The sequence below is a fragment of the Manis javanica genome, chromosome 11, assembly GCF_040802235.1.
Source record: "Manis javanica isolate MJ-LG chromosome 11, MJ_LKY, whole genome shotgun sequence".
NCBI lineage: Eukaryota > Metazoa > Chordata > Mammalia > Pholidota > Manidae > Manis > Manis javanica.
Window position 1 is genome coordinate 29,399,881 of NC_133166.1, and position 20,483 is coordinate 29,420,363.

The 20,483-nt window shown below is 50.1% G+C and overlaps 1 long non-coding RNA gene across 1 annotated transcript; it reads left to right on the plus strand.

Moving 5' to 3' along the window:
- Window positions 1-7,274: 7,274 nt before the first annotated feature.
- LOC118973902 (uncharacterized) lies at window positions 7,275-15,624 on the plus strand. Its single transcript, XR_005063427.2, has 3 exons — window positions 7,275-7,354; window positions 10,676-10,748; window positions 10,832-15,624. It is a non-coding gene; the product is annotated as an uncharacterized lncRNA (long non-coding RNA).
- The last annotated feature ends 4,859 nt before the right edge of the window (window positions 15,625-20,483 follow it).

Below are 20,483 nucleotides of genomic sequence, written 5' to 3' on the forward strand. Positions count from 1 at the left end.
AGTGCTCCTCCTCTCCGATCCCTACCCGCAGTCTCCTGAACCTTCCAGGTGCAGTTGTCTGCTCCCTCCTTCCGGAAGCCCCAGCAGACTAGTCCCTCCCACCTCCTCTTGTCTCTGCTCCAGAGCTGGGTGGACTCCCTCTGGGAGCCTCAGGACAAGGTGGGGGGAGCCCTTGCTTGCTGTGGTACACGTGCATATGGGGAGGGATTCCACAGGGGGAGCAAGCACCCCAAAGTATGGATGTGGCCCTCTATGACGCCGGATACCCTGCCCTACTTGAAGGGGAGCCATAGGGGAGGCTGCCCTCAAGCCCACACAGCCACCAGCCCCACAGGATCACAGGCCGCCCTCCCTCATGCTTGCTTACGCCACTTTGCTCTCTTACACTCTGGCACGCTCACCAGGAATGGTTCATTATTTGCTCTGCCTTCTTCCCCAGGTGTGGCGTCTATATGTGGCATGTCTGTGCCTCCTGGGACCATGAGCAGAGCTCAGTTTAAACAGAAAGGGTCCGCTGGCTCCCTGGGCTCCCGCTCTGACCCTTTTCCCACTGGCAGAGTCTTGGGAAAAGAGGCCCCAGCAGAGCAGCTGAGGGGCTTTGCGAACGAGGTCACATCCCGGCGACTGAAAGCCAGTCAAGCTCCTTCCATCAAGTTTTTAACTAGAAAAATAGTGTGCCCATTTCTCTGTAATACACCTCTGGGCTTTTTTATTATGACTTCATTTCCCCTTGTAATATTGGAACGTCTCTATAATTGTAAAAGTGTAATAGAATCTAATAGAATTTCATTTGGTGCCTGGAATGTTCTGTGCCATGGCCGCTCATTCAGAGTGAAATAATGATGCCTAATGCCCACACACGGCTCCCCGTGACCTTATTCAATCTTGGGGCTGATCGGGAAATATATTGATTCAATTATACACTGATGACAAATGAACTGAAAGAAAGAGGAAAAAAAGGTCAGCATATATTTGAAAATGTAAATCTTAGCAATGTCTTTGGGGTTCACCCCCCCAAAAAAAGCCATTTCAAAATGCCATTTGTGGCTAATAGTGTGGAGTTCCAGGCTCAATCAGGGAGGCCGGGAAGGCATTAATGGGGAGTCACTTCTTTAGGGCCGGGATCAGGTCCAAATCCACCCTGTGCAGCTTCTGCCTCTCATGACCTTTCCCCCCACTGCCTCTTCCCCAGCAGCCAGACCTACACCACTTCCCTCCTTCCTTCCAGGGGGAGGGTGCGGACACAGGGGAGACAGCGTCAAACCACTCCCCAGGTCCGGGGCCCAGTGAGGGGAAGGAGGGCTCTGGGCCCCTCCAGGTGGAGGGCGGTGCCCTCGGGAGCACAGGTGTAGCAGGTGATGAGCAGGGCGGGAGGCAGGGAAGGGCAGCTGCTGGAAGCCAGCCTTTGGGAGCTACAGAGTGGCCAGAGGGAGGGGGGACCCAGGAGGGCTGGGCCACAGCAGTCAGGCAAGGAAAGAGTCTGAAGAAGGAGAAAAAGGCCAGTTATATCAAATATTGTCAAGTCCTAGCAGATAGAGCTGCACAACACTCCAAGACACCCAGGATTTCTTCAATAAAAAAGCTTATTTAGGGCTATCTTACTACAGTACACAAATATTATGTGTACAGCTTGATGAAATTTCTACAGGTTTATCCATGCTTGTAACCACCACCCAAATCAAGAATATTTCCAGCACCCCAGCAGCCTTTCTCCTGACCCCTCCAAATCACCAGCCCTGCCTTCCTCTGGGGAACCACTGTGTGGGCTTCTCTCCTCACAGACTAGTTCTGCCTGCTTTTGCACTTTGTATAAATGAAATCACAAAGGCTGTACTATTCTGCACCTGGCTTCTTTCCCTCAACATCGTGTCTGTGAGTCCATCCATGCTATTGTATGTCCTTGCTCTGCAGGGCAGGGCGGGGCTGTGAAACTGCTGTACAGGGTGAAATCATGCAAAGCAAACTTACAAATCAACGGGAAAAGTTATGTTGCTCTGTGACTTAAAGCTTTTTAACCAAAACATTGCAAAATCTTTCTTGGTTAAATACAGTGGGAAATTTAAAAAATAATAACACTAATATTCATTTGGTGCCCTATCATTTAAAGCACTAGGAATTAAAGTATTTTATTTCTTTGTATAAAACTTTACAAGAGCAGTTTGAGTAGTGCGTGCCTCCTTCCTCTCGTGGTGTCACAATACGGAGCAAATGTCTTTTCTGTGCCTTGGTCAATTGTCCTGCTGTTTTCTAAGTTTGGATCAGCTTCCAACATTTTATCCTTTGTGTTTTCAAAGTAGTCAAATATCTTGGGAAGTTCCCTTCATGTGAAGGGTTTCGCTAGCGTTCCTTCTGTGGGACGTCTTCATCCTTCCCTTCACAGCCGTGCTCCTCACTGATGTCCGTAGGTTGGCCTTCACAAAGTTCCTTCACAAAGTATCCACAGTCAGACACGGGCCACGTCAGCATTCTCGTGGTCAGCTTTTTCTTCTGTGGCTCCAATTACTTTTAATTTAGATTTCCATTCCACTATTATTCCACTATTCCATCCACTATTATTTTCATTTCTTTGTTCAGCTTTCCTCTTGGTTGACGAATTCCTGCTTTCAATTATTTATTTTGTAAAATGGCACATGGGTTCATAACTTGGAGACAAGGAGGCAATACAACTGCATGTGTGTGACACGAACAGCAGGTGCCAGTGGCCAGTCACTGACAGGCTTTGAAAGAAGTAATGTGATTGGTCACAGATCATGAAGTGCATCTGCTGTTTACATAGTGACTTGTGGACTGAAAAGCCTGTGGGGAAGTTTGTATTTTATGCAATTATAGTGAATATATCATGGAAACTAGTATTATTTAACTAAACTCTGGTAACTGAAATTTGTGCTTATCAGAACCATGTAAGACAAAGACTGCTCATATAAATAGTGTGTTCCTTTTCTTTGCTGCATACTACTCCATTGTATGACTCTGTCAAGTTTTTTATCCTTTCTTCCTTTGACGGACATTTGAGTTGTTTCCAGTTTGCCTTTATTATGATTGAAGCTGGTCTGAACATCCTTGTACCTGTCTTTGTCAACATATGTACTCATTTCAGCTGGTGAAAAGTTTCTCTACTCAGGCTCACTAATTATTTCATGAAACCCCAGGCAAGCCCTGCCCCAACTTCAAAGAACTGGAGGCATCTGGGCCACATCTGAAAAGAGAGGATTTACAGAGTCATAATGGACTGAGAAGGGAGGAAGGGTCTGCAGAGAGCATCTGATTTGGCCCTGTGCCTCTTCCAGACCCATTTTGCAGACAGGAAGATGGACTCTATACTGAGGGACTTGCCTGAGGCACACAGGGTCAGACCTCTGGGATGCCTCAGTTGCTCGTCCCCCACTGGGAGGCCTGCCTGCCCTGCCAGGGGCTGTCTTCAGTGTGCAGCCCCTCCCAGCTGAAAGGCTGGAACTTGCCTTATTCTGGGGCTGCAGAGTTCCCCCCACCTCTCTCCATAGGCAAATACATCCAACCCAGAATCAGGTGCGCGGCCAGGAGGCTGATGATGGGAACTGTCCTTCCTCCTGATACTCCAAAAGCCTTCAGTAAAAGCTTAGCCTAGCCTGGCTGCCCCATTTAATTCTCATAATTAGCTGACAGCTCATTAGCAGCTCATTAGAAACCCTGGAAATACAGTGACAGTAACAAATTCAGTGCAACCAGGCAGTCTGGGGGTGTCCCCAGGGGCCTGACCCAGGCTGGGCTTCCAGGGGGCTGCTGGGAATGAACTCAGCCTCTGTGCCCATGTATGAATCCTCAGAGTTTTAAATCCTTGTCCTTGGATCCCATTAAAATGCCCCCTACCCCGCTGCCACCTTCCAGCTCTGCCCCCAGCTGCAGGACCCCCAGCTACCCTCCTGCAGGCTCCTCTCCATCAAGGACCAGATAGAAGGAGGAAAGTAGCCTCGCTCCAAGATGGGAAGGAGGACCCTACAGCCTCTAGTGGGTCCCAGAGAGCCCAAACTCTCTGCCCAACTCTGGGCTCCAGGCCAGCCTTCCAGGTTCAAGTACCTACTTGCCTACCACTGCATCCTGGAACACATGCTCTCTGTTGCCCCTTTCCATTTCTCCCTCCAACTCTGGTCTCAGCCTTCTTCTCTGTCTGCCTCAACCCATCTCCTTTTATTCAGCATTCATTAGGCACCTACTGTTTTCCTATTCTGGGCTAAGTCCGAAGCAGCTACAAAGTTACATTAGATAAAGCCGTTAAGAAAAGGGCTCATGACACATCAGGGAAGCAGATGAATAAATGGGTATAATCCTGTGAAACGAGGAATTGAATGTAGTTTAAAAAAGTACCGAGGAAGCATCAGAAGAGGGGCCCCAGGGTCCCAAGGGTGGGTCCTGTCAGAGAAGGCTTCCTGGAGGAGGTAGCATCTTGAAGGAGGAGCAGGAGTTTGCTGGTCCGTCTGTCTGTCTGTTCTTCCAATGGCCACCCCCTTTTTGTTTCAGACAGGCCCTCTGCTCCCTCCATCTGGGCCCCTCCACCTCATGGTCTTGGGCCCACTAAGGCCCCTGGGACAAAGAACAGAGACTTGGAGCACAGCCAGCCACACGGGAGACAGCTAGAGCCCAGAGGGACCACGGTGAGACAGAGCAACGTCTAATGAGAGAATGGGAGATGGGGGCGGAAGGTGGCAGAAAAGGAGAAGACAGTGGGAAGGAGGCGCTGGAGTCCTCTTGCCCGGGTGGGCCCCAGCCTCCAGCAGGCCAGGTGTCCTTGGGCAAGTTGATTATTTCTCCTGGATTTCTGTTTCCTCTCACCTCTGTTCTCTGTGGGAACTCTGGCCTGGGTGGAAGAACAGGGATTCCTGGCATGGCCACCAAAGGTCAGGGCTCTGCAAGGGAGCCTGGGCCCCAAACCTGGGCTTCCAGCCCCACCTGGGGTAGCCATACATCTGCCACTGGGATAGATGGGAAGTCATTATCATGGCCACATGTTAATGACACCAATTAATTCCCCATCTGTGGGTCCCTTGCAGCCTTCAGTGCTGAAGGTTAAAGGGAGGGGCACTGGCTCAGGGTGGCTTTTTCTCAGGATGACAGTCATAGACCTGTTTGTATGGCTTGTGGGATAGCATGTGTTTTCATCATTCTTGCATTGCAGGTGTATAAAGAGCATGTTTACCCTTTACTGGCATACACTATGTGCGTACACATGTGTGTGTTGTGGGTATACAAAATGTGTGTGTACAAAGTGTAAATTTTAGTACATGTGCAAATGAAGTACTGTATGTGTGCATAGAAATTGTGCCTCTATACTGTTTGTATACAACATATGGCTTACATCTGTGTGCACTGTGTATGTGCAAAGGATATGAGTCCTATCTCTGTGAACACCAAGGACACTGAAGATTTGCACCTCCAGTGTCCATGGGAGTTGTACGTGTACATTCTGTGTCTACCTGTGTCACTGTAGAGGCCTGTGCAAAACCCCCAGGTGGATGTATGCTTGCTTGTGCATCTTGTGCTGCCCGTGAGGAGCTTTGGCCAACAGAGCCCTCCCTTTGCCGCACAGGTGAGGCCCCCTGCTTCTTTGGGGACTGGGGTTCTGCCCTTGAGCCTCGGGTTCTAGGGGAAGATCTTCTTGCACTGTGACATGAATCTGATGATGACTAACCTTTGTGTTTTGAAGGATGAGTAGGAGTTCACCAAGCAAATAGAGTAGTAGAGGAGGGAAGGGGATTCCATGCTAAATGTTCTAGGTGTGTTACACACATTCACATAATCTTCACAGCAACCATATGAAATGAGAAGTATCATTATTCCCATTTTACAGAGGAGGAAAATGAGTCAGAAAGTGGCTAGCCCAAAGACACATAGCTTGAAAGTGATACAATCAGGAAACAGACACACACTCACATTCACACACACACATTTGCACATGCATAATGATATACACGATGCACATGTAGGCAAGAAAATGAAAACACACTCATGATCACACAGACATGCCAGGCACACACTTACACATATACACATGTACACACACCCAAACCCAGGCTGTCTAATCAGGTCAGGCATCATCAGGTGCCCCAGCTGTCCACAGTGACCCAGACTAGAGTGCCAGCTCAGTCCCAGCTTCCAGGGGAAGGGGAGCCATGAGCAGGAGATGAAGGGTGACCAGAAGCAGGTGCCTGGGGCAGTCTCCACCTTGTACCTGTCCTCGTGTGGCCCAAGAACAGAGGGCAGGACCTTCCCCACACACCACACTCATGCAAGCGTATGCTCACTCTACAGACCTCAGAGCAGCCTCATTTTCTCCATGGGGGAAGAATGCTGCCCACCTGGCCCCTGCCCAAGGATACGGAAAGGACTCTCTGGGAAATGGGAGACCTCAAGCCTCCACCCAAGCCTCATGTGTCCCCAGTCCCTTCTGGGGGCCAGCGGACACCCAGGTTCAAAAAGAAGAAACCTAGAAGCTGCTCCCTGCCCCATGCTCAGTACTGCCTGGTGCCCAGGGAAGCCCCCGAAGGCTGGCTGTCCCCAGCTCAGAGCTGGTCCACCTCACTCTCTGGGCCTCAAGGTCAAGCCCTGCCCCAGCCACCTCACTCCCAGAAGGCCCCACATGTGCAGCTGGCCTGACCTGCCTATGCGAGGATGCCTGGCTCACCCCCCTCCCCTGGGCTCTCTCTCTTCTTAATTAACAGAAAACCACTATGAATACCAAAGAAGAAATTAGCACCTGTCAGTCATTTCTGGGTGTATATAAATTTCTTGGCCCCTCTTTAATTAACCCTTCTAGTCCTGAAGCCTTCCTTCCCCTTAGATGGGAGCCTGGCCCCTGCCCTCACGGAGCCCAGTTGAGCTGTCTAGGGTACCTGCTTGGCAGTAGCTTTCCATTCATCTGAGGGTCAACTTACTCTGGCCCAGTGGGAGGCCCCAGCCCCCTCAGGCTGTCAGGCAGTCAAGTCGAGACATGAAATACATATGCCCTTTCACCTGCCACTCCACATCCAGGAATTTATGGAAAGGGGCTGATCACAAGCAAGCAATGGATAGAAAAAGATCCTTCAAGAGTGTGAGTCACAGCAAAAATTCATACACAGTCTGCCAGTATTTCTTGTTATGGGGCAAACAGTACACTGGGCTGCCCAAAATAACAAAGACATAAATCTGTATTTATTGACATGGAAAATATCCTTTATACATTGTTTAGGCAAAACTGTAGGTTACTAAAGTGCATTTATAGTATGACACATGTAAAATCATATTCATTGAGAGAGTGAGAGACAGAAAGCAGCTCAAGAGACTGGTGCTGTGAAGTCACCAAAATGTTAGCAGTTACTATCTGTTGGTGGTGAAATCTCAGGTGATTGTTTTAACTTCCTTCTTTGCACTTCTCAGTGGTGTTTGAGTTTTTACTGTATGTATTTATTAATTAGTTAATTTATACTTAGAAAATCCAGCCTAGGTGTGTTAACTTGATGGAGGGAGGAGGGTGCTGCCTGGAGAGCCGCAGGGAGGCTGGGCAGGGGAGCCCCAGGGGCAGGGGTCAGCGGGGAGGGGTGGCCACCAGCTTCTGACCTAAGGGGGCCCTGAGAGGAGCCTCCAGAGGGAAGGGGAGCTGAGCAAGTCCTACCTGGCAGAACTGCTTCCTAATTTGTGTGGAAAGCAAGGTTGGGTGGAGACGAGAGGCTGAGGTGGGGAAGGGAAGAGCTGGCCGGCAGCTCCGCACCTCTCCTCCCTTCCTGCTCCTCCAGCCAGGTGGAGACGGCGGCTGGTCTGTGCGTGCAGGGAGAGCCCTGGGGCTGGAGTTTGGCCAGTCTGAGTTCTCTTCCTGTTGCCCTCAGTTTCTTAATTTGTAAAATTTGAAGCTCCCAGTGCAAAATGCACGGGGATGTCCTAGAGGTCGGGCCCTGGTAAGGTGCCAGGGCCTGGGGAGATGCAAACGGCCCCCCGGACAGCTGCCTGTTTGGACCACACCTGCTCCGCCTTGCTTTTAGGATCTTGAAGGTCATTTTAGGCCTGAGATGCTGGGTCTTTAACCCAAGGGGCCTCAACCTTTGTGTTTTCTTATTTTCCTAAATGAAGACTTGGAGGTCTGGGTAGGGGGACTCAAACAGGCAGATGTCTGTTCTCTCTGAATTTCTGACTCAGGGCCCTTCAGTTTAAGAGAGCTGGTCCCTGGGTACCATGAAGGCAGGGCATGAGGGCCAACTGTCCCCTCTGTGGGCCTGGCCTGGGGCTGGAGGTGGCTTGGGGATGCCTAGAACAGAGTTAAGGGGGAGCCGAAAAATCACCTCTGCAGGCCTGAGGCCTCAAAGCTGGCAGTTTACACAGCACTCTGGTGCTTTCCCCCAAGCAAGGCCTTAGCGAGAAGCACAGGGCAACACCGAGTCCAAATTCTCCATTCTTGAGACTGAAGTACCAGGTCCAGAGATTGGAGATGGGATCTCACAGTAGTAAATGCAACATCCTGAATTTGGGGGCAAAAAATCAACTGGGAGAGTTGAAGATGGAGGAGAAGAGGCAGCTCATGTGAGAAACAAGGGCTGGAGAAAGACTGGAGAAGCCCCAGCCGAGTGTGCGGCGACTCGTGCCAGAGCCCAGACTCAGGGGTGGCTGCTCCCCTACTGCTCCCCCATGGCTACAGTGACATGTTCAGTGTCCAGGGGCCTGTCTTAAGAGGAACTTGGACACTGGGTGGCCTAGAGTGGGATGAACAGGAGAGTCAGGAGTCTGGACACCCTGACCTGGGATGAGGCGTGGAGAGCGTGGAGCAAGGAGTGGGCTGCTGGACCTGAAATGAAGCAGAGGCGGGGTGGGCGCAGACAGCGCAGGATCTCTGTAGGGCTGGCAGGGGCAGAGGAAGCACATGTGTTCGGGTGGCAGAGGGCAGACCATGGGGAGTGTGGTGGACCGAACAGTGTCTCCCCAAATTCATATCTGCCTGGAGCCTCAGAATGTGACTTTATTTGGAAATAGGGAGGGTCTTGGCAGATGTAGTTAGGGAAGGCTCTCTGGATTAAATTGTCCTGGGGTTAGGGTGGGCCCTAAATCCTACGACTGGTGTCCCTGGAAGGAGAGAAGAAGACACACAGAGTCTTTCCTGGGGCTCATCTGGATGGCTGGGCTCTGTGGTCTCTCATTGATCTGGGCTTGTTTTCATGCCAAGGCAGAGAGGAAATAGATGAGGCCTCTGGAAGCTCAGGACTGTCAGGAGTCACTGCCGCCTCATTTGACCGGCCAAGGCACATCACAAGGCCAGCCCAGGCTCAGGGGTGAGGGAACAGGCTCCAGCTCTTGGTGCAGGGGCTGCAAAGCCACGTTGCTAGGGTGTGGACACCACACGGAGAGCCGACCACACAGGCCCGCTCAGTGACACGCCGTCAGTGCCGCTGCCCTCCTGGGAACCCCAGATAAAGACAAGGCAGCAGTGCCTGGCAGGTGGCCTGGGGGCCAGAGAGGAAGAGGGTGGCAGTGGTAGCGTAAGGCAAGGCTGGGGCTGGGCATGGCTGGGAGGAATATGATGGGAGAAAAGTAGGGAACACGTAGGAGGTGGCCTCCCTATGGGGAGCCCAGGATGGTCTCCGGTCCAGTGGCTCTGCTGCCACTGGGACAGCCCTCCCCTTCCTAGGGGGCTCAGGCAGCAGGAAGCAGGACCTGGGGGGCCTGGAGGAGCATACCTGTCACCATGAGCTGGGAAACCTGAGCTGGTTTCCTCCTGAGGCTCATCGCTAGGACACCACCTCCCGGCACCGGTCCTCATGGGGTACTGCCCCTGTGGCTTTGGAAGTCCGGGGATCATCCTCCTTGGGCCACTGTCTGAGCACACGTGTTTTCTGGCTCTTAGCCACAAATCACATGCAGTTCCCATCTTCCCTGTCCTTCATCCCTGGCCTTCCTACCAGCACTCAACCATGTCACCCTCCAAGGTCACTAACGCTGATCTTATACATGGGGAACCTCTTGGCTGAGGCCCCTGCTGCTCCCAAATGCAGTTACACGAGATATCTCCGAGCTCCCCAGGCTTCTGGCACTCCCCAGCTTCTCACACCCACCAACTCTCATACTGCCCTCAGGTCCACCTAAGCCCACCCAACATCAGTCAGAGCACAGGGCCCAGCCCCTCCTTGGCCATTGACCCACCGCTGGCACTCGGGTACTTTGCAAGGTGGAAGGAGGGGAAGATGGGTGGAGTCAGGGGATTGAATCAGCTCCTGTTGCCATAGTGAAATAGCATGAACTGTGTGGCTCAGACAGTAGAAATGTATGTTCTCACAATTTTGGAGGCTGAGAAGTGCAAGTTCAAGGTCCTGCAGGGCTGGTTTCTGCCCAGGACCCGCTCCCAGCTTGTGGCCTTTTCTGGTGTCCTCACACGGCAGCAGGGGAGAGAGAGCACACACAGCTCTCCTGTCTCTTCTAGGGATACTGATCCCATCAGCGCCCTGCCCTTGTGACTTCCTTTAACCTAGTTACCTCCCTCAAGGCCCTATCTCCAAATACTAATATGGTCACATTAAGGATTGGGGCTTCAACATACGGATTTTGGTGGGGGATACAATTCAGGCTGTAGCAGAGATGCTGACACAGAGAGGTTGCATTGCTGAAGGAGGGCTGTCTCCATCTGGCTGCTCGGCCCTCGCTTCCTCTCTCTGAGCGATGGACACTGCCCCCGTCTTTCCCTCAGGCCTTCCGCCAGGAATCAGGTGGCCCTCTCATCTTCTAGCCCAAGGACGCACCAAAGGATGTTTTGCAGACAAGTATGTTTCCCTTCCCAGGAGGAATTTTAACAAATACCATTTTTCCCATCATGTGACATAAACTAAATTTATTGTGTTTTCAGAGTCTGTGGAGGATTCTGACGTTGAGCCCTCCTGAGAAGTCTGGCCAGCACTGAGGTCGCCAAGCTCCCACACAAATGCACACTGGCCGGGTGTGAGGAACGCTATCCTGAGCAGCTGCGGTTGTAATTAGCTGCTAGGCTTTGAACTACACACCAGTATTAATTTAGCTTCATGGATATTGATTTAGTTGCCTGTCTGTTAACCCTACAATGGGTAGTGACCATATTTGCAAAAATAGGGTTTCCAATATGTAACTTCCCCCCAGCTAGCATTGAAGGTAGGCATTTGAGTTAGTTCAAATGTGAATATTCTATCCTCTGGCTACCTTGGAGGTATCCATTACTCACCACTCCCTCCCCACATTACTGTACAGAAAGAAACTCATTATTGGTGATGAACTAGAATTTGTGTTACGTAAATAACTAGCAGTGCACCACCAAGGTAAGAATAATAGAACTATTGAATGATTTTAAGCTTCACAGAGAATTGTTTTATAATGTGGTTAAGCTTATATTCCTTAATAGTAAACATGTAATTCATACATGCTGCCAACAGCAAGTTGTCTGCAACTTACTTATTTTCGAATTCTCTTTCCCTAGAAAATGGAAGCAGATCAGTGAACCTTGGGGGAAATGCAGCTTGGAGAACACAGCCCACTCCCTGGGCTCTTGGGCCACTGAGATTTCCAGCCCTCCAACAGGACAAACACAACTCCTTCCCTCTTTCCTGAGTCAGCCATACATGGAATATTCTAGAGAGGCCCCAGGGGAATGAGCAGGGTGGGAGCTGTGGTTCCTGAGTGATACCCAGTAGAGGCAGGACTCATGTGCACTGGGCCCTGGGCAGGAGCACACTGCCCCCATGTCTGCATCCAGGTCCTCAGGAGGCAGCAGCACTGAAGTTTTACCAGAAACACCCCGGGCGCTTTCTTGGCATACTTGTGTGGCTGGGGCTCACCATGTGCAGTCCACGCCTAGCAATAGGCTTTGAGTTTTATGTGTCAAAACAGATCATGTGGGCCAGCTCAAATCTGTTCCCTGCAGCAGTGAGGTTGAGAAGCTGCATGCCAGAGTGCTGTGATGTGTATGTTGTCGCTTGTATTTATAATCCTGGGGTTACAGGGGGAGGATATTACTTAGAATCTTCATCCAGAGCCAGGAGAAGGCAGGAAATGGGGGGCATATCAGGCTTTCAGAGCTCCCCTTCCCTGAGTCTTGCCTGGGTGGTGCCTTCTGCCTCAGTTGGGATCTCTGGATGCGGACAAGGGGCTTGAATAAGGCCTTATCCCAGCAGGCTTTGAGTCTGCATTTCTTTAATTTTTTTAGCTTTTAAATTTTTAATTAAAGCATAGTTGACATAATATTATATTAGTTTCAGGTGTACAACACAGTGATTGAACAATTATATACATTACAAAATGCTCACTACAATAAATATAGCTACCATCTGTTAACATACAAAGATACTACAATATTATTGACTGTATGCCCTTTGCTGTACTTGTTTTATAACTGGAAGTTTGTACCTCTGGATCCTCTTCACCTATTTCACCAACCCCACCCAGCCCAATCCTCCTACCCTCTGGCAGCCACCAGGGTGTTCTCTGTATTTATGAGTCTGTTTCTGGTTTTTGAGTGTTCGTTAGTTCATCTGTTTTGTTTTTTAGATTCCAGATATAAGATTACATGGTATTTGTCCTTCTTTGAGTTATTTCATTTAGCATAATATTCTCTAGGTCCCTCCATGTTGTCACAAATGGCAAGATTCCACTCTTTTGATGGCTGAGTAAACTGTGTATATATACCACAACTTCTTTATCCAAAGAAGACAGACAGATGGCCAGCAGACACATGAAAAGATGCTCAACATCACTAATCATTAGGGAAATGCAAATCAAAACCACAATCAGGTATCACTTCACACTTATTAGAATGGCTAATACCAAACAGGCAAGAAATAACAAGTGTTGGTGAGGATGTGGAGAAAAGGGAGCCTCCTCCACTGTTGGTAGGAATGGAAACTTGGGCAGCCACTGTGGAAGGCATTACAGAGGTTCCTCAAAAGACTAAAAATAGAAATACCATCTGATCCAGCAATTCCACTTCTGGATATTCACCCAAAGAAAACAAAAACACTAATTTAAAAAGATGTATGCACCCCTATGTTTATTGCAGCATTGTTTACAACAGCCAAGATATGGAGGCAACCTAAGTGTCCATCAGTAGATGAATACATTTCTCTTAAATAAGCGAGATCACACCTTCCAGTGCCCCACATTGGCTTCTGCCATCCTTTGAGGTTCCCTACACTCTGCCCAGGTGAGAAATCCTCCTCTGGGGTGGCACTGAAACCACTTTCCTCATATCTGTTCTCCCTTCTATATTCTATCCTGTGTAAGTTTGTCCATTCATCAAAACCAGGAACTCAACTGGGCTCTTGGCACCTTATAAATCCTCCATTTTCCTTCAACCACATCACAGCCAAAGCAAAAGCTGGAAGCTAGAGATGGTGTCCTTATTAACCAAGAAGGCCTGACAGACGGCCGTGGTCTTGGGCTGATATGGTGGCTCCCATAGGAGGGAGTACTGCAGACCCCTTGACTTCCCTTGGTCCCAAATAAATTCTCTCTAAAAGCTGTCCAGTTAAAACACACCTCATTTAAAATCCCTTAAACCCCAAAGGCAATGATGGGGACCCCTACCTGATTGATAAAGGGTATTCCAAGAAAGCCAGCCAGCTGTGGGTCTCCTGCCGGCCCCTCCCAGCACAGTGGCTAAGTGTTAGGCTCCTGCCACCACCCCGCAGGCAATGGAGGGGCACCTGCTAGGTGAGGAGCTGCAGGAGCTGAGGGGGACTAGGTCATGGAGCCTGTGGCCCCCACAAGGGATTCAGAGGGTTCACCCAACAGGGCCAACCTGAGCACAGGCTTCTGAGAGACCACCCAGCATCCGGCTTCCAGTATCCCACCTCCAGCAGGACACCCAGCCTAGCTTCCCACCCAGGGGGCACCGAGCAGCCAGAACACCTTTTCATTGAATCTTGCTTACAGTGAGAGGTTGGGCTAAATCCTGCCCTTCACGTGCCCAAAGATTCCTTTTTAAATTTATGGGCTCATTGTTTTGAAAGATTTTGTTACCCCAAAACTTCAAGTATGAGTGTGGCTAGCTCATCATAGGCACATATGCTCTTTCTGGCACATTTCTTGACATTTGAAAAAATCATCTCCAAATCCCATTACTTGCTTTGGGGCTCAGATAGGAAGCAAAGCTGGTGCACGTCAGGACTGAGGAGCTCCAGGACCTGAGGGTGCAGCCAGGGCCCTCCCATCCAAGTCCCTCTGTGTGATTCCTCCAGTATAGGGGATGTTGCTTCCCACATCCCCACCCTGCCTCACGGCCTGTCTCATGCACACCTTGGCGCTCACTCAACCCCCATGGCCACCCACAACACACTGAATCCACATCGGCAGCTGTACCGGGGCGCTCTACAGCCCCGAGGCCCTGGCTGCTCTGTCACACCAGGTCCGAACGGGACTCTCTCATCACTTTGGACACATGGCATCTTACTGGGAAGCTGTTACCACGGTCCCTGGCCACCCAGGAGCTACAGAGAGGCTGGGGAGGCAGAAGACCCGGAGAGAGAAGCAAGGGGCAGGGACATCAGAAGTTAGACACCGGTCTCTAGGGTTACATCTGAGCCTCTGCTTCCAGGCAAAGAGCAGCAGGTAAACAGGGACATGTGTGAGCACTCCTGGGAATCCCAGAGGGGTCTGGGGAGGGAATCCGTTGATAAAACTCAGATCCCTGCTAGCAACACGGGGGAGGGCTCAGAGCCACTTAATTTAGGCATAGATGTTAATGTGTCCCAGTGGCTGGGGAAGCCAGAGGACACTGCGTTAGGCACAGAGAACCCCTTATGCTTGTCCTGTTTGGAGGGTCCAGGACAGGGACTGTCCAAGGTTGCCAAGCCTCTCCTGCTCCTCAGGGCCACTCCAGCGGGAACTAAGAACTAAGGCACTAATGCATTCTCTGGCAAGCAGGCCCATGATTCAGTTTGTGTCTTCTCCTTCTCCGTATATCTCAGTGAGCAATTAACAAGACAGACACTTAAGGAAAATGAGTCTGTCTTCCTGGGTAATCTCAGGGCTCCAAGCCTCAGACCCAGTCCAGGCATGCTCTCTGTCACTCCCCGCCGACACCAAGCTGGAAAAGGGCTCTTCCATGGTCACTGAGAGTATGCCACAAGGGCATCGGTAGAAAAATAAATGTGCTCAGGGACACATGGTTGTTAAAGACTGTCCTAGTAAACTCAAACCAGACTGCCCACAAATCCTTGCTAATAGGGACAACTGGGTCCCAGTGACAAGGCCCAGGGTCCAGAGGACTGGGGATGGCAGGCCACACTTAGAGGCCTGCATTTATTTTGGGAAAAGACCCAGATGATCTAGAATGAAGGGCCAAGAAGCACATCAGCTGAGGAGTCCAAGAGGAGTGGAGATGTTTGGACTAGGGGGTGCTCACGGGGCTGTGCCTGGGGGTCCCCTCCAGTTCCTGAGGGGCCATATGTGACAGAAAGAGCAGACTTCAAATAGTTCCAAAGGTGCCAGTGAGGAGCCAGTGACACTTAGTATGAAGACTTTTCTAGCACTTGTGTGTTTCCAGAGTGGAACTCATCTGCCTCAGGAGGTAGGAGCCCCCCATCCCAGGGAGCATGTCATCAGAGCCTGAAGTGGGCACCCTATTCTGGGGAGAGTTATGCTGAAGGAACAGTGCAGACAGTCCATAATTCTGCAAATATGGGCTTCGGGAAAGTATCTGGCCCACCATTTTCTGCCTTACTGCTGATGTCATTATGATGTAGCTATTGAGAGCTTGTTACCTGGCACTTTTCAGAGTCAGTTGAGCAGGAGGTTTGGTCACATCTCATAGGGATGCTTCTCTAAATGGCACTTCATGTCACCCGACTCCATCCTCATCCTATTCTTGCCAAAGTAGAATCATCACACAGTCCTCGAGCGAGGGAGACAAGCTGCCCTGTGGCCGAGATGCGCCTTGATGCCTGGGTCTCCTGGAGGCTCTGGGTTGTGAGCCCTCCCTCAGACACAGCTCACTGTTACCTGGAGGGTCTCCTTCACGTCCTTTCCCCCCTTTACATCTGTTTTCCCTTCTCTCCATCCACCTTGATCCACTCTAGCCTTTAAATCTCAAGGGCCTTCTCCACTTCCGGGTCTCAGAGCATCTCAGCCTGACCAGTATAAATCTTATTTCTGCTAAATCTTATCAGTGTGATATTGGACAAGTTTCCTAACCTCTGTTCCTTAGTTTATTTCTCTGTAGAGATAATAGTACCAACCTCCTATGTTGTCGTAAGGATGAAAAGAAAACATGTAAGGTGCTTAGAATGGTGTCTGGCATGTGGTAAGTCCTCTGTAAACATTATTGCTATTATTACAGCATGACCTTAAAGAAAGGCTTTAGGTAAAAAATGGAGCATCCCTCCCACTGACACAACTCCAAGTCCAGCTTACAAGAGGACTTCAATTTCTAGTCAGCTCAGCATAAACCGCTGGCTGCACCAGAAAATACTGGTTGCCACCTGCACACAAGGCTTCTTCCTCAGGTCCAGGGAGGGTGTCAGTGTTTTCCATCATCTGCCTGCCTTGCCCACAGGTCAGAATTGGAAATGCAGACTCCTGGGACCTTGTGATTGTCATGGGATGGAGACAACTTTCTGTGCAGATGACAAAAGTCTTTTTTAAACAACAGCTCAGTGGCAGGATCTTGTCTGCAGAGCCCTGTGACGGTGAGTGGATCCAATACTGTGTCTCAGTCCCCCAAGGGCAGGAAGGTTATGTCATTTCTGTATCAATGGCAAGGATGTACATGGCCTGAAGGTGCTGCGGAATCCAAGGAAGTCTGTCCTGGGGCTGCATCTGCAGCCATGTCCTCGATGCCAGGCCAGGGGCCACTGCACACTCTGGGGAGGAAGTCCTCCGAGCTCTCCGCCCTGTGCTCACTGTGTCTGGGATGGCACCAGGCACTACAGAGGGGAGTCTCTTAGAGCCCATGGTGTCCTTCCCCTGTTGCTGTCACCTGTGCGCTGCTGCTTGAAGTGAGGCCCCTGGGGCAGGGTGGGAATCCCCACCACTCCAGCAGAGGGCTGCTCCTGGTAATTCATGCAAATGGGAAGAATTGGGGAAGATGGTACGGAGCTGAGTTGACCACACTAGCAACTGAGGAAAGGCAGCCACAAAAACGCAGGACAGACATGGAATACGGCCTTTTGAAGACCAAAGGCAAAGAAACTTGGCTCACTAATGTACTGAACAGCAATCAAAACCAATCCTGAGCCGGCTCACTCAGAAAAATACAGGTCATGAAGAGTAAAGCTCAACTACGGAAGCACTTTGAATAGTAAAAATTTACTTTAAAAATGCTTTGTAATGTGATTTTACTGCCTGTAGAGAGGAAACAAATGCCCAGCCCAGGCTGCCGTCTTCAGGTTACCTGAGCTTCCAGGCCACCGCAGTTTCCCCTGGAGGCCCTGGGCATGTCCTCAAGTCTACAGCCAGGGGACACGGAGGGCGGCTCTTGTCCCAGGCTGTCTATTCTCCTGGCTATTACAAGTATTGCCTTCTTAGGTTCCCAAAGATCGTGGCTGGAATTTAAGACCTAACCACAAGCCTTCTGGACTAGGCAATTCCAGATTCAGCTGGGCCATGCTAGATTCACCTCGTTTGGTCCGGGCTGCAGCCCTGACATCTCCCTGCTAGCCCCTCCCTCCATCCCTTGTGACTGCCCAGGAGCATCAGCTCGTTGGAACCAATGGAAGGAAGGTCTCATGCAGGCTTTCTGCTCCTCACTTCACTGTTACGTGGTAGGAGACTGGCAACCCCAGCCAAGGTGCCCCTGGCCAGGAACAGGGCAGAACTGACAAGGAAAGGGTCTAGGTCACTTTGGGTCCCAGGAGGAAAGGGATGGTACAGTCAAATGGGGTAGTTGGGATCTTAACACAAAGGCTATGTATAAAGGTACTGAGAGAGTTGGAGCCCACAAAGAAGACATAGTGCTCCAGGGCCACAGCCCCAGGCCTCGGCCTGAAGCGGCTGCAGGCAGAAGTCATTTTTCACCTTTTCGGTGTATGCTTTTTTCACAGCCGTGAAAGCAAACAGAGGCGGTAGAAGGAGAGGGTGGAAGGCACTGGGGGAGTCAACAACTGGACCTCACTCTCTCCTCCTCAAAGTCCTGTTGGTGCCTCGCATTGACAGAATCCCACTTTGTCCAGAGGCCAAGGTAGCCTGTTAATGCAGTGCCTAAAGATATCAGCCTGTCTGAGAGGAGAGGGCAGAGCAGGCAGAGTGGTTCTGCAGGGGCAGGTGGAAAATAACCAGCCCAGGGTCATTTCTCAGAGTCCACAGCTTCATGGTCTCCAGCCAAGTGCAACCATTATAGGACACAACTTCCCCTGCCAATTTCAAAGCTCCTGTTTACTGCTGGGAATGCATGTTTGAACAAAGCCTTTATTCTCTATTCCAACAGCAGAGCTGGAATTTAAAAAGCTTCATTTTCAAGACTGGCTGCTTTTGATCTGTCTAACCTGGAACTTACATTTTGGAGTCAAATAGAATTATTTAAACAAAGCATTTCAGTGACAAGCATAAAATGTTTTTTTTTCCTCCTTCCCTCCTCCCAACACCACATAACATTTCTACTCCAAATGTAAGGACTGTCCTGTGGCCAAGTCGTAAACCACAGCCTCTCTCAGCTTCTCTTTCCCGGGCCTGGGTTTCTCCCGCCCGTGTCTTCCTCTAGGCAGGCTGGAGTGCAGGCCGTGGGGGCCGGCTTGACCTCAGACTGGTGCAAAGGCTACAGCAACAGTGCCTCCCTCCTGATTCCTGCTTCTGGGTTTGCCAGAAGCATGCGCTGTCCCCAATCTGCGTGCCTTATGAATGGTACTTTCCTTTTGCTTTCTTCCCCCAAGCCTCTGATATTTATCCTCCCTGATATAAGTCCTTCTCTGAGCTCATATTCTGTTCTCCTCAGCTGAACTTCTCCCCAGCCCCAAACCTGCATTTCTCTCTTTTAGTCTCTATATTCCTTCTGCCTTGACTTGTCTGTCATTCAAGATGGAGTGCTGATCAGCACATGCAGTCCTTGGAAATAACACCTGCTCTGCACTGTCCTACGCAGAAGGTGCCTGCCCCCTAGGAAATGCAAAGCCCAGCCCTCCGCCCTGCCCTGGGGTTGGCCTGTCATCACCAAGAACCAACCTGCAACAGAAGAGATGCTTCTCTCACCGGCATGAAAGCAAACAGAGGAAGCAAGGCCGTATGTCCCCAGATATTAAAGAAGTACAACAGTTCGGGAAAAAAAAGTTTCAGATAAGACCTGACTCAAGTGTGTGCCACACAAATAAATAGGAAATAAAAATAATATGAAAATTCCCTTTAGAAAGAATGGGCTAAGTTCCTATCAGAATGATTCCACATAAATAAAATGAGGTCTAGACAGAGCAGAAGGATGGTTGGCCTGGCCCGATGCCACAGCAAGAAAAGGTACAAACACACTGAAAAGGTATGAAATGACTTCACCTTTCCCTTAGTGTTTCACTCTGGACCTTTGCTCAAGCTTACCAAGTAGAATCACTGATTTAAGACCAAAGAAAAACATGGATAGAAATATGGATCGTATTCAGTTTAACAACAGAATGCTCTAATACATGATACAAAAGACTGTATCACTATAAGAGCAGTTTGGAAATAGGGAGTATTCCACTTTCTGGCCCAGGGGAACAGAGAACCAAAGCCACTGCCTTGTTGGCTTTTCTGCAAGGCCAGCAGCCCGCTCTCACGTCTGCCTCCAGGAGCGCTGCAAGGGAAGGGAAATCACTTAGCTTCTGAAGCCGGGCTTCTCGGCAGGTAAACAGAACGTGCTCCTCAAAGACTGGCTCACTAAACCCTGAGAGAATGCTCAACTCAGGGGATGGTTTATGAGCCTCTGGTAGGACTGGAAGCAATAACCAGTAAGGGAGAAAGACCTTGAAGAAGTTTTGTCAACTCCACTTTTAAAATAAAATCTAGACAATTTAAACTAGATATGCTTTGGCTGGCAGATTCCCCCAGGGGAACACACTGAAGGCACTAAGAAAATACTGACAGAACTACTCAGCCAGGGAACGACACATGTCAGTGTTATCTTCGACCCACTCACAAGCACAACAGCATCTTCCAAATTAATGGCAAGAAGCACATCTGCTACCTCTAGCCACTGAGTGGATTTATATGCAACTAGTACGTGCTCAGCTAGCCAGGTGTGGGTCATTCTGGAGGCCTAAACAGCAATCCCATAGAGAGGCTGGAATGAAACTAGGTTACTACTTTATAAAGGTAACAGCAAATGAAAATTAGAATTAGTGTGGAGGGCCCAGTGAAGCATCTATTCACCCAGGTTGACCTTGAATGGCAAAACTGCTGGCCCAGGTGGACAGGGGATCCCTACAATACTAAGAGAAATGACTGTTCTCCTCTCCATGGAGCTGATGGCCTTCCCCGAAGGTGTGCCTGCTTGGGCAGCAGCAGGCCAAGCTCATCACCTGTGTCAGGGCTTTGAGGGCCTTATCATATCATCTTGTGTAAACATAAAAACTAACATG